This window comes from Anolis carolinensis, chromosome 1, assembly GCF_035594765.1.
Source record: "Anolis carolinensis isolate JA03-04 chromosome 1, rAnoCar3.1.pri, whole genome shotgun sequence".
Classification (NCBI taxonomy): Eukaryota; Metazoa; Chordata; class Lepidosauria; order Squamata; family Dactyloidae; genus Anolis; species Anolis carolinensis.
Window position 1 is genome coordinate 172,160,783 of NC_085841.1, and position 14,764 is coordinate 172,175,546.

The following is a 14,764-nucleotide window of genomic DNA, read 5'->3' on the forward strand; positions in this document are numbered from 1 at the left end:
CGGTTGGAGTTTCCTGGAGGCCAACTTGGAAGATATCCGGTCTGGATATCTAGCCCTCTTCACCAATTGCCTTTTTCAAACAGTCTTCGAAGGAAGTTCCACATGTAACACATATTTCACTGGAAAAAGTGACAGGGCTAACTAACATTAGGCATAGTAAGGCAGTAGGCTGTGGGATGAAAAATGGCAGCAAGGTGTTCCTCATTTGACGTTGTTACTATTATGTTTTTATTCTATTCTATTTTGGTTTGCTGTGAGTACTTTGTACCTTGACTCACAGTGCTATTTGTCACCCTGCTTCTGAAGGTAAAATGCCTTGGCCTCACCTGGAAATGAGCCGCTAACCAAGACTACTTTGGACACAGACTAGTAGTGCTAAAAATAAGCAGAGAAATCCTGGCGTCTCCAGATTACAAATGTAATCCTTGTCATGTTGGAAACTGTCTGTGCTCTCTCTAGTCTTCAGCACTCTGGAGGAAGCAATCTATGCAAGCAAATCAACACTTTTTGTTTTGCACTTGGGATTTAGTTTTCCAGCTGCTTTCAAATGTATGAATCTCTATGATCCTTATCAACCAGTTTAAAAAGCAGCAAAGACTACATAATGACCACACTGTTATTGGTGGTGTTTCAATTTCCCTTTATTAAAGGCTGCTGAGCGTTTGAACTATAATCTACAATCTGTCTCTAAATTACTTTTTACAAGCTCTTTTTAAACCTTGCTTTTTACACCCTCTTCTTAAAAATTCATGTATATCTTAGGGCATTTCCAGACAGCACAAAAATGCAGGTTTCAAATGAAGGACAAAAAAAAAACCCAGGATCTAAGAGCATGGCCCCACAGAGACCTGGTTTCCTCTGTATCAGATCAAGATGGAGAGCAAATGGGAGACATTCAGTGGAGGGGTTTTTTAAAAAATCACTCCGTTATGCACTGGACTGTATATGCACACATGTGAATATCTTAATATAAATACAAGCAGATTCACAAATGCACATATGAGGTTCAGCACATAACTGAGGATTTTTTTAAAAAAAAACTTCTGCCGGTTTACTTTTTTTCTCCATTTGTTTATTCAAACTCTGTTTAATATCATAAAGTGTAAAGCAAAGAGTTTCAGAGAGTTCTAATTGCTCTCTGTCCGTGCTTCCTTTAAATCAGCTGTTTCGGGCATTTTAAAAGCTGACATGTGCTGGAGCACTCTCCTCAGGGGGGAGGGAAGGAAATCACTTATTTTCTGTGAGTGCAGGAATATACAGTGATGCGAATGTGCTCATTTTCTGGCCGGAATCGGGATAATAAGGGACCTTTTTACCCTGTGTTTTTCATACGTTGCAGCAAATCAGCATAGATTTACCACTAGCATTATGTAGCCACACACTCCCTGTTAACTTGGGAAATCCCATGTTTTAGGTGCTGCATAGAAGGGCTCTTGGATGTGTTTCCAATAAATCCATGGTAATGTATATGACCTTTCTTTCTCCCTATTTTGTCCTATTTTATTTTATCAGCAATCCAATGAGGTAAGTAAAGCTGAGAGTGAGTGAGCAGTATCTCAAATTTCATCTATAATGCAGAACTTATTTTAATTATTCCTTATTAAAACATCCCATGCTCTCTTTCTGCCCAACAAGGCCTATGCAGGAGTTGAATTGAGGCTATCTTGTTATCTACCCTAAAACTACCCCTGAGATTGCATAGGAAAATTGTTATTCTTCTGGAACTCATGTAATTTATAAATATAAGCAGTTTACATCAATGGAATTCAATCCAGATTGGACAGCTGTTATCTACTGGGAAACAAAGAGCTCTTATTTTAGAAACAAAATCAAAAATTGCAAGTTGTTAACTCACTTTTAAGGGTAGAATGTAACCTTTTGTTCTTAAAATTATTAACTATGAAGAAAATACACAAATAATTGAAGACAATGTTGGGTTAGTGGTTTGGAGTAAAAATGTCCTGAACTATTACAACATTTTATGTTGTCAAAGGCTTTCATAGCTGGAATCACTGGGTTGCTATGAGTTTTTCAGGCTATATGGCCACGTTCCAGTAGCATTCTTTCCTAACAATCTACAGACCCACCAAGAAAATTCAACAAATGCTATATTCAGCAAAGGATAAGAGGGATTCCCTAATCACTGCAGGAGTGTACCATATGCCATGCAGCTGTGGACAAGTCTATATAGGAACCACCAAACATAGCGCCCAGACACGAATCAAGGAACATGAAAGGCACTGCAGACTAACTCAACTAGAGAAGTCAGCAATAGCTGACTTGATGAACTAACCTGGACATGGAATATTATTCATCCATTATTAATTTTTTTCATTTATTTTTTTCATCATTTTAAAATGTATTTGTTATGCAATGCTTTTGACACGAAATAAATAAATAAATAAATGGCATATTATTGGAGAACACAGAAATGCTGGACCACTTTGACAACTACACAGAGAAACCACTGAAATCCACAAGCATGTGAACAATTTTAACAAAAGGGAGAAAACCATGAAAATGAACAAAATCTGGTTACCAGTATTAAAAAAAACACCAGAATCAGAACAGTAAATAAAGAACAACACCTCGAAACAGGGGAATTCCAGACAGCAAGCAGTCAAGTACCAGTTGACACATCCCAAACCAAAGATGCCTCCAGACAACAACACTGACTGACTTTGTAACTGCAAGGCTATTAAATGCTAATCAAGCTTGCCAATTGTAACATGCACACTCTCTTTAAACAGACAAGGGTTCTTTCCCCACTCTGGACAGTCCACGAATATATATTCACTCTTCTTGCTTCATTTCCAACAGATCTCTGAACAAACCTTTGAGGATGCCTGCCACAGATGCAGGCAAAACATCAGGAAATAATGTTACTGGAACATGGCTGTACAGCCAGAAAAACTCACAGCAACGCATTGCAACATTTTTCTTCCCTCTTTTCTTTGCATTCCTTGTAAATATTTTACAACAGAAACGCCTTCTGTATTTGGCAGCTAAAGGGAATAGGCTATAGCCTCCTCAATGTAGACCCTTGAATTAATGGCCTACAAGGCTCATCTCTGACATTGACAATTGACCATAGTGGTTAGTAAGCATGTGTGAATTCCTCGGAATAATAGTAAATCGGAATAAAATCGGATCAATTTGGGTTCCGAATGGGGTTCCGATGCGGTTTGGCGCTTTGGAATAAACTCTCAATTTTGAAGTGTTTGATCCCATTAATTTAATGGGCTCATAAGTTTGTCGGATATATGAGAAAGTGTTTTTAAAGCAGCCAAACTTTGTTTGCAGGGAGGAGCAGCCTAGCCTGGGCTTGCCTCCTTGCCCAATCAGTGTGGATATTCATGTAAAGGGGGGGGGGGGTTAGATGTCCTCCTTAAAAGCCCCTCTTGCATGCCTCAAGCCACATTCTGGCCTGGAGGTGGGAGGAGGATGGTTGGTCGGTGTTTTGCTGCCTGCCGTGTTGTTGCAGGGGGACTTAGGAAGGCAGGCAGGCACTGGCAGCCATTGAGAAAAAGAAGGAGTCAACTCTTTACAAAGAAGAGAAGGCATTTATTTTGGGGTGGGATGGGAAAGGGATTTTTTTTTTGTTTTAAAAATGTGACACAGTTTCTTCTAAAATAAAGGAGTGAAGGAAGGAGAAGCATTTTTTTTTTTTAGACAAGATTGCGGGGTTGGAAGTTGGGGTGGGGAAAGGGGTTGTTTTTACTTTTAAAAATCTGACGCCTTTGTCCTGCTCAAAGTACTGTGTCTCCCATCATTCCCAAAACCCCTCTCTGCAGTCCTCCCTTAGCCTGGGGAGCGGCAGAAATGTTACATAACTTAGCTGAATCCTTCTCTGGGTTTAAGCCCTCTGTTTGTTTTGCTAGTTTGGCCTGAGCCTCTTCAAAGCACTGCACCTCCCATCATTCCCCAAACCCCTCTCTGGTGTGTTATGATTTCTGTTTCCGGTTGATAAATGTCATTTCCTAATTGGTTCTGTCACAAAAACATGGCAAAACTTTATTACACTGCCAAAACTTTGTCTTTGTGCAAGGGATATCGTGCTATAAATAGCACATTATGATTTGCTGAGTGTCCACCAATTTAACAGAGTTTCAGCCACAAAAGTTTCTGAAGTAGAACAATTACTTTCAAAGTAAAGACAACTCAGTGAAACAGGAAATAACACTTTAAAACCAGGAACAGATTTCTGTAATTATTAAAAAATGTTTTTTTAATAAAAGCTATGAAATTTTGCCAAAAATCATAGGATAAGGGAAACATTCTGAAATTTGGTGAGCTAACAGTGGTAAATGTGTTCTACCACTGTAGCAAGTTTCATCAGGATAGCTCAAAAATGAGGGTGGGAGAATCCCCTAAAGTTCCCCCCAGTGCTGTTTTTCGCTATTGTGCATGCATGTCCACCATTAACAAATTAATTATGAATATTCAGAAGTTTTGGAAAGTTTTGAACGTTTTGCCTTCAAAATCAGAAATGGCTTTAGAAACAAAGTACCAGAGCCCCCTACGTTCGAAGAGAGTTTAGAATCATTTTTTTCTGGATTGCACATGCCTAGTGAAAGTGGAATACAAATGTCTTCTCTCCCTCCCTCTCTCATTGTCTCTCTCCCTCTCTCACACACATAAAAAAAGGTTACTTTTTTGTTGGATCAAAAATCATCTAGTGATTCTGTTATTTTTGTATTAGGAAATGCTCAGTCTAATTTCTGTGGTGGAGGCTCCTTTGGAGGCTTTTAAGCAGAGGCTGGATGGCCATCTGTCGGGGGTGCTTTGAATGCGATTTCCTGCTTCTTGGCAGGGGGTTGGATTGGATGGCCCATGAGGTCTCTTCCAACTCTACTATTCTATGATTCTATGATTCTGACAACATATCATAATTTTTTTTACGGAGAATCTGGTCTGGTAATATATTTCACCTCACACTGTAAATTTGGAATATGAGCAGAAGATGTGTCAGATGTTCTGAGTTTTTATCAAATATTAATGTGGAAGTAAGTAGACCCAGGATCCTGGCTAGTTGATGTTTTTTCAAATATTTTTTTCCATATTAATTGGCACCAGAAGATAGAACAAAGCCACATCTTTGCCATGTCCCATGCCCCAGCAGCTGTTGTTGTTTTGCTACCAAAACTCATTCAAGATGGAGCTAGATAACCTACATAATACTGAACTCGCCATGCCCGCCTTTGCCAACGAGCCAAGTCAAATCCCACCCCATGTAGGCAACAAAGATGTTAATCTGTCTCACGGAAAAGCATGCAGATTAAGCCAGTGAAAGATTAAGATGCTGAGCTTTTTTTAGAGGATTAGTTCGTGGAGTTCTGAACTTGTTGTGAATGTTATCGGAGGCCAGGTTACTGACTGTGAACAAGTGGAAGGTGCCCCCCTATATTTATGTCAGTGCAATGACTTAGCAAGATTTAGGAACTTAGCATGACAGGTTTGATTGGATTCATGATTACAAGCAAAAGTGAAGACTGTGGAAAGTAAGGCTGCAGTCTTATCTGCTTTTTCGGAAATCAATACTTTGAAAAAATTCATACTCACTTTGGAATAAACTTGCTGAGGGCCTATCACCTGTGATGGACTGGGTGAGGATGAACAAATTGAAATTGAATCCAGATAAGACAGAGGTACTACTGGTCAGTAGTAGGGCTGAACAGGGTATTGGGCTGCAACCTGTGCTGGATGGAGTCACACTCCCCCTGAAGACGCAGATCCACAGTCTGGGGGTTGTTCTGGACTCAGCACTGACCCTGGAGGCCCAGATGTCAGCACTGACCGGGATGGCCTTTGCACAGTTAAAGCTTGTTCACCAGCTGTGCCCGTACCTTGAAAAGCCCAATCTGGTCATGGTAGTATCTGCCTTAGTCATATCCAGACTAGATTACTGCAATGCACTCTACGTGGGGCTGCCCCAGAAGAGCGTTCGGAAACTTCAGCTGGTACAAAGGTCAGCATCTAGATTGCTCAGGGGAGAGAGATATAGGGAAAGGACTACTCTGCTCCTGAAGCTGCTATAATGGCTTTCAGTTTGTTTCCAGATGCAATTCAAGGTACTGTCTTTAGCCTATAAAGCCCTAAATGGTTCGGGCTCAGCCGACTTGAGGGACTGCATCTCCTCTTATCAGCCCTCATGAGCCCTGAGATCATCAGGAGAGGCCCTTCTCTAAATCCCACCACCATCACAAGTACGGATGGTTGGAACGAGAGAAAGGGCCTTTTCGGTGGTGGCCCTGAAACTCTGGAACTCCTTCCCCATAGAGGTGCATTCGGCCCCCTCATTACTGGCCTTTCGCTCTCAGGTTAAAATCTTTTTATGGAAGCAGGCCTTCCCCAACAATCCTTAACAAGCAGGCCGTTTCGGTCTGACAAGGCTCACACAACCAAAGATTTGGAGATTTTTTTTAATATGAAGTTTTAAGGATAACCTCAGTGGCCTCAAGCCCAGGGATTTTAATGATAAATGGCACTATTTATTTTGCTTATTTTATATGGTTTATGTAACGTGTTTATGCAATGTGTTGATTTGTTGTTCATTTCTTTGGGTTGGGGGGATGATGTTGTGCTTTTGTATTATGACATTTCTGTTTAACCGTTTGTTCACCACTTTCAGTCCCATCCATGGGAGAAAAGTGAGATTAATAATAATAATAATAATAATAATAATAATAATAATAATAATAATAATAGTGCTCTACATCATGCTCCTTGTAATAAAGGAGTTCTTTCTGCTTTGGAAGCTAGAGGATCTGCTAGGTTCAAGATCCTCACAATTTGAGGGCAGACAACGGGACTGGTGCTTCCCTATAAATCCACTCCAGGTTTTAGTCAGAACCTTCTTTGAACTGTCCAAGGTTTTGAAACTAGGAGAGGTAGAGTTCAGTACCTTGGATAGTTCCTTTAAAGTCTGAACTAAAACTCCACAGATTCAGATTGCCCCACTAATATGAAGTCATTATATTATCTGCCTATATGCTTATAGTGTTTTCTCAGTATTTCTTCATTCAGTGTTTTCCAGGGTTTCTGAATTTTTCCTTTGTACGGTATATCGAGTCGGAATAAGCCTCGGGCATTTTTCTAATTCTTGAAGTTTTATCTATTGCTCTTTTGTCACATAGGATGCCAACTTAGTATCCTTACTTCCTCTATCTTTTTTCTGAAGAAAGTCCTAAACAATACACTAAGTGTTTGTGCCCAGCAAATTGACTTTATGCTTCATGCTTGTTAAACCATTACAAAATAGAGCTCATAGCTTTCCACATCTGGAACAAAACTAGATATTAGATTGGAACAGATCTCAATATTCAACTTCACTTCAAGACTTTTTGGAGTTAGGTGAAATCTACACCTAGGACAAAGGAAGAATTGCTGGAACTGGGTGGTAGTTATTAACATATATAATATTTGGCTTTCAAGAGTTAGTTCCTTTCAGAAAAGATCTCAAGGCTTTAATCAAAAGATAAAAGTTAGCATGAATATGTATTTCAATTGATTTTGTGTTAAAAGCATGACATTGAAGCCATGTTTTCAACAATTCAAGAATAAGACTCCACAGTCACCTACATACCCCTGCCAAGACACTACACTTGGAAGGCCATCATATGCAGACAATGAGGGATTGCCTAAGTAAGTTTTTAATAATTAAGTTAATTTTTAAATTCATGTTTAAAATTACCTTTTTACTACATATAAAATATTAACAGAATAAACATAAGTGGGAATATGCTGCCTGGGGATGTGGTGGAGTCTCCTTCATCAGGAGGCTGGATGGCCATATGTTGGGAGAGCTTTGATAGTGTCTTCCTGCGTGATGGAATGAGATTGGACTGAATGGCCCTTGGGGTCTCTTCCAACTCTATGAGTATGTTTCTGTGAAAAGCAAAACATGGACCTAGCCCTCAGAGGGATCAAAATATTATTTTCAATCCATCAACTGTCATCTTTGGTTCCCTTATCCACAGATCTCATGCCCCACGCCCCATTTCACTAAGGAAGGCAAAGTCCTGAATAAGTATTTGAGATTGGTCCATGATTATTAAGGAAACTGAAAACACAGGCCAAAGGCAGCTTGGCATGTATATTAATTTCCCCAGACATACGAAATTAGACAGACATGCTAACAAACAACGGTGTTGTAGGATTCAATGCTACTTCTGAACCAGCTCCGTTAGCCTAAGCAAGGAGATTGTTGGGACAGTAAGAGAATCTTTATCCAGTTTCTGACTCCCAACACAGAGCCTACTGACTGATGATGAGGGAACATGTCCAGAGAGCCATTATCTGTGTAGTTTGTGATCAGAGTCTCTCCTTGCTATGTCAGACACCCAGGAGAGATTAACAGCTTCCTCCTCATTTGACTCAGTCTCTTTTTCACAGACTGAGGGTGCATTAACATTGTGAAATTAATGCACTTTGACACGACTTTAACTCCCATGGCTCAATGCTATGGAATCCTGGGATTTGTAGTTTGGTGAGGTTGGGCAGAGGGGTCAAGGCTTTGTAAATTGCAACCCCTCCAATTTGATAGCATTGAGTCATGGCAGTAAAAGTGGTGTCAAACTGCATCAACTGTGTTGATGCACGTCAGTTGGCATGTTCTTACTTGACTGGCTCAGAGATTATCAATACTATGAAAGCACAGGCCAATACTTCCCCAAGGACCTAAGTAGACCAATAAAATTGGATAACTGGGAATAGCTATGGAATAAAGGATTCAAATGTATGCTATCTGGATCAATTAGGGAGAATCTATATAAAATGTTTTATAGATGTTATATTAACTCAGCAACATTGGCAAAAATAGATCACAACAAGGTATTTGCTGGAGGTGTAGGTAACAGAAAGAGACATTCTTCCATATGTGGTGGACCTGTGAGACCATACAGGCATTTTGGGATAAAGTAACTAAGGAGACAAATAAAATGCTACATAATAAGATAAAAAGCCCAGGGTTGTGTCTATCAGGTTTACATAGAGAACACAATAATCAAAAGGACCAAGAAATATACGGATATAGCTTTGCCATGGCAAGATTAACCATAGCTAAAAACTGGAAAGAGGGAAAAAGTTTAATTAAAAAGGATTGGAGGGAAAGGAATGTGAAATATATGCTAATGCCAAATTAACCAATAATATTTATTTATTTCTTTATTTCTTTATTTACAATATTTATATTCTGCCCTTCTCACCCTGAAGGGGACTCAGGGCGGATCACATTATATACATATAGGGTGAACATTCAATGCCCATATACACATAGAACCGAGACAGAGACAGACGCAGAGGCAATTTAACCTTCTCCTGAGGGGATGTTTGATTCTGGCCACAGGAGGGAGCAGCTGCTTCATCATCCACTGTGACGGCACTTCCTCATTCCAACGTCATAAATTAGTTAAATTTGCCTCCCCACTGTATAAGTGGTACCTTATTTCCTACTTGATAAATGCAACTATCTTTCGGGTTGCTAGGTCAGCAACAAGCAGGGGCTATTTTTTATTTTTTAATTGACGGGTGCTCACCCCGCCACGGGCTGGCCTCGAACTCATGACCTCATGGTCAGAGTGATTTATTGCAGCAGGCTGCTCACCAGCCTGCGCCACAGCCCGGGCTGGAACAAAGGTAATGAGGACTTTTTGGAAAAGTGGAAGTTGGCCATGGCATATCTGAGTGGAGAGTCAGTGACATAGAGGAGCACCAGTAGGAATTTAGAAGTAGGCTATGAACAAGGATAGATAATTTGGCTTCATGTGTGGGATAGGGGTTTCGGGTGCATGTATGGTCTGTAATACATCATGTATTGTTATTTGAATGTTATGGTTAACTCTTATATTAATAAAAAATAATAATGAGAAAAATACTTCCCTGGCATTTACTAGCAGCATTTTCAGGCCATAGGATACTAAGAACTGTATTTTTTACTAATGCATTTTCAGAGTGATTTACATTCAATTGTGCTCAATATATTTCCTTATATTTTTACATTATAACTTCATGTTTCCATCCATATCTACTTGTGAGTTGCCTTGCTTTTCATTTACAGGAGAAAAGTGGGACAGAAATGAACTCAAATAACAAAGATCTGCCATAATTTGGCCCTTTGGCTTAATTTCAGCTATGGATGGAATCAGAAGTTGCCTCCAGAACAGATTTGGAAAGGAAAACAAAAGGAAGAATTGAAGCTGTCTTGGTTCCTGGTCCATGGCAGAAAAGCAAGGTAGCTATTTATTTATTTATCATCTCTCTGTAATTCATAGTACCTTTTAGAATGCATTGTCCTGGGTTTTTTTCCTGATGAATTTAAATAAGATGAGTAGCTGTTTTCTTCAAGTGCAGTGTTCAAGGTCAGTCTTGTGATACTTCCTTCTTGTTCATTTACTTTTGTGTTCCCGTTCTTATCTTTGCATAATCCCAAAGGATTTGTATAATATTTGTTAAAAGAATGGAGGAGGGATTGTGCCAGTCGCAATCTTGGAAATTAATTTGCATCTTATCCACCATGGTTCAGTCTTAATTAATTTCCCCCTATATAACAGCTGATTATCCCAAATGAAGGCCCTTGTTTCAAACATCCTAAAAGTGTGTGCTTTTCAATCATTTTCCCCTCAATGTAATACTTATGTTTCTTGGCCCTTCTTCACCCGTTTCCTCCTCCTTCTGTCTGTGCTCAGGGGATAGGGATCTCTCCACTTTTATATCATCGCTTTATGGAACAGCTTTGACTGGAACACATCTGCAACTTTTATAAATGCTGGAAGACCTTTTGTTGTTGTTTTCCTCTTAACAACACAGCTGGACTGTAAAGTACATGTCCAGTCTTTCAACAACAAAAATCCAACAACATGAACCGTGTCTCTTTTGGAAAAACAACAACTGCATTTATTTGAAGAAGAATCAATGGATGCAGCATAATTCCAAACATCTATTCCATTTTTGCTTTACGCCAGACTGTTCTAATTCTTCATTAAATAAAAATCCAACATTATATTGCAACCTCTTTTTCAGCCTTCTCCTCCTGCTCCAAGGAGGAAAGAAAGATTGCCTTCTGGGAAATAAGGCAGGCATGTAACTAAGTCTATTTCAGAACTAAAAGAGAGGGCAAAAAGGTTCTTATCTCAACAGGGTGCTTGGCTTGTATTCAGAAACGGATCTTAGCTGTTAAGTCTCTGACACCGAAAGTAAAAGTGCTTGCAGAACAGAGGATCTGGATTAAAGTCAGTCTTGTAAGGAAGGGAAATAATTCTGATTAGGAATCAAGGCTATTCCTTTATTTTCACACTGGTCTTCAGTTCTCATGGGATCTTAAAGCAATATGTAACTATGTATAATTAACCATAAACAAAATAGGAAGCATAACTACGTAACAAAACCAGGAAGTGAATGCACCAAAGCCAGTCACCGTAAGCCATCTAGGCTGGATGTAGATGAACCCCAAATCAAGGTGAATTTTTCATTGGTGGAGTTCGGAGTCCTCATTGATTGCAGGTGAACTATAAATCCCGGTACCTACAATTCCAAAATGCCCAGGCCAATTCCCCTAAAAACCCACCAGTATTCAAATTTGGGCATATCAGGTATGCATGCCAAGTTTGGTCTAGATCCATCATTGTTTGGGTTCATAGTGCTTTCTGGATGTATGTGAACTACAACTCCTCTAAATCCCCCCAAAAACCTCCAGTATTTTTTGATGGTAATGAGGGTTCTGTTTGCCAAGTTAGTTCCAGGCCCATCATTGATGGAGTTCAGAATGCTCTTAGATTGCAGGTGAACTATACATCCCAGTATCTGCAACTCCTATAAATCATGGTGAATTCTCCCCAAACATCTCTAGTATGTTCAGCTGCTGATCAATTCCTCTGTTTGCTGTGTTCCATAGAAAAGAATAGGAAAGGGTTATGGGAGAGGCAGTGGGCGGGGTCATGCAAATTCCACACCAATTGAGAGAATCAGAAACACTGAGATGTCTGTGGTGGAGGAAACACATAAAATCTAGGATGATATTGCGCCCGTATGAAATTCTTCACTTGGTTGGTGGATAGTACGGTGTTTGTGGAGGACATTGGCAGGGCTCTTGGACATGTTCACGGCACTTGCAATGTTATTGGAGGGAGGGCCATTGGTGTCTCCTGAGTAGTGGGAGCTATAGCTATTTGTGGAAGCTATATATATATTCATTTTTATTATGTATCTCCTCACCATCATCATATTACAATTGAAAACAATAAAAGTAATTAGAAAAATCTTTCTTTCTTTCCAATTTATATACTGTAGCATCAGAGAGGATCATCCTTTCAGGTTAAAAACCACAAAGATATATAACTTCAGGTGGAAAAATAATAACAAAAAAATGAGAAAAATTAATAAGAAGGAAGAAATAAGAAATATAGTAGGTCCTTGCAGAGTTGCAACCTAAAAGCAATTTGGTTGAATGTTGGAAATCACCCCATCTGATGTTTGAAGCTGTCTATGATAATGGTGCACATTCACAGCCCATAAGCAAAGTATCAAGCCAAAGGAGTAAAAGACTGGATCCACAGCCAAGGTCCAAGATCAAGGAATCAAGGCCAAGTAACTAGAATGAAAGGCTCAGATTAGAGGGTTTATCCCTTGAGAACAGAAGGAAGACCTATAGGGAGGCAGGATGGAGTTTAAAGAGAGAGTAAAGCAGATATAGAGCAAGATTGTATCAAGAAGAAACGTTGAAGTGTGCAGTCATATAGTGTTTATGTAGCGTCCTGCTTCCACTCCAGTATAACTCTCATCTCCCTGGACAGATAACCCAATAGCTCCTCTGTCTTATCTGTATTCAGTTTCAGTTGGTTCATCATCACGCAACCCATAATGCAAGGCTGTAGCAGGGTGGACAGAGACAACTTTGAGGAATCAGAAGGCTTAAACCATGTCTGGATGCTGCTTCTATCACTTGCACAGCTCACGGGATCAGCTGAATTTGGGGCCTGTCCAAAGTATCAATGCTCTTGACCAGCCCCACTTTTCAGTGACTATGTAGATGTGCCTTAGGACTTCAGTAAATGAATCATAGAATCATAGAATAATAGAGTTGCAAGAGACCACATGTGCAATCTAGTCCAACCCCCTTCCATGCAGGAAAACCACAATCAAAGTATCCCTGATAGATGGTCATAATATAATTATTATTATTATTATTATTATTATTTTATTTTATTTTTGTACCCCGCCACCATCTCCCCAGAGGGACTCGGGGCAGCTTACAGATATAAAACCAACATACAATAATATCAAATACAAAAACACACAAATAAATTTAAAAGGCATTAAAAATCACAATCATTATAAAACACTTGAGAAACACAGCAATAAAAACATAAAATGAGCTGGGCAAAGTGCACTGAGTGGAACTTGTAAACAAGAAGGAAGTTAAGGTGCTACAAGGTCATGGGAAGAGCCTTAGACTGGGGTGAACACTGGGGCTATGTCAGGGAGTTAACCAACAGGTACAACTGATCAGAAGAACCCGCTAGTACTAGGGTTTAGTATACAGTGGGCAGTACTTCTTCAAAGGCCTGTTTGAAGAGCCAGGTTTTCAGGCTCTTCCTGAATACTTCCAAGGTGGCAGCTTGCCTAATTTCCCTGGGGAGCGCATTCCAGAGTCGGGGGGCCACCACGGAGAAGGCCCTCTCCCTCGTTCCCACCAACCGACGGAGGCAGAAGCGAGAGGAGGGCCTCCCCCGATGAACGAAGAGATCGTGCGGGTTCGTGGGGGGAGATGCGGTCAGAAAGGTAAGTGGGTCCCAAACCGTTCAGGACTTTGTAGGTCAACACCTGCACCTTGAATTGGGTCCGGAAGGTGAACGGCAGCCAGTGGAGCTCCTTGAACAGGGGCGTAGACCGCTCCCTGTAATTCGCTCCTGTTAGGAACCTGGCTGCCGCCCGCTGAACTAGTTGGAGTTTCCGGGCCGTCTTCAAAGGCAGCCCCACGTAGAGTGCGTTGCAATAATCCAATCTAGAGGTAACTAAGGCATGGACCACCGTAGCCAGATCAGACTTCATGAGGTACGGTCGCAGCTGGCGCACAAGTTTTAGTTGTGCAAAGGCCCTCCCGACCACCACCGACACCTGAGCCTCAAGTGTCAGTGATGAGTCCAGGAGGACCCCCAAGCTGCGGACCTGCTCCTTCAGGGGGAGTGCAACCCCGTCAAGCACAGGTTGCCACCCAATACCCCGATCAGACATGCGACTGACCTGGAGGACCTCTGTCTTATCAGGATTAAGTTTCAGCTTGTTCGCCCTCATCCAGTCCATCACAGCTGCCAAGCACTGGTCCAGAATCCGAGGGGCTTCCTTGGAGTTTGGTGGAAAAGAGTAGTAGAGTTGGGTGTCATCCGTGTAGAGATGGCATCGCACTCCAAAACTCCAGATGACCTCTCCTAGCGGTTTCATGTAGATATTAAAAAGCATGGGGGACAGAATAGAACCTTGAGGGACCCCACAGGTCAATGGCCAGGGGTCCGAGCAGGTGTCCCCCAGCTTCACCAACTGGGATCGGCCCTCCAGGAAGGACTGGAGCCACTGCAGAGCAGAACCCCCAAGGCGCATCCCGGAGAGCCGTCCCAGAAGGATACCATGGTCGACGGTATCGAAAGCTGCTGAGATGTCCAAGAGAACCAGCAGGGTCATACTCTCCCTGTCCAGCTCCCTGCGGAGGTCATCCACCAAGGCGACCAAAGCTGTCTCGGTACTGTGCCCAGGTCTAAAGACGGACTGTGAT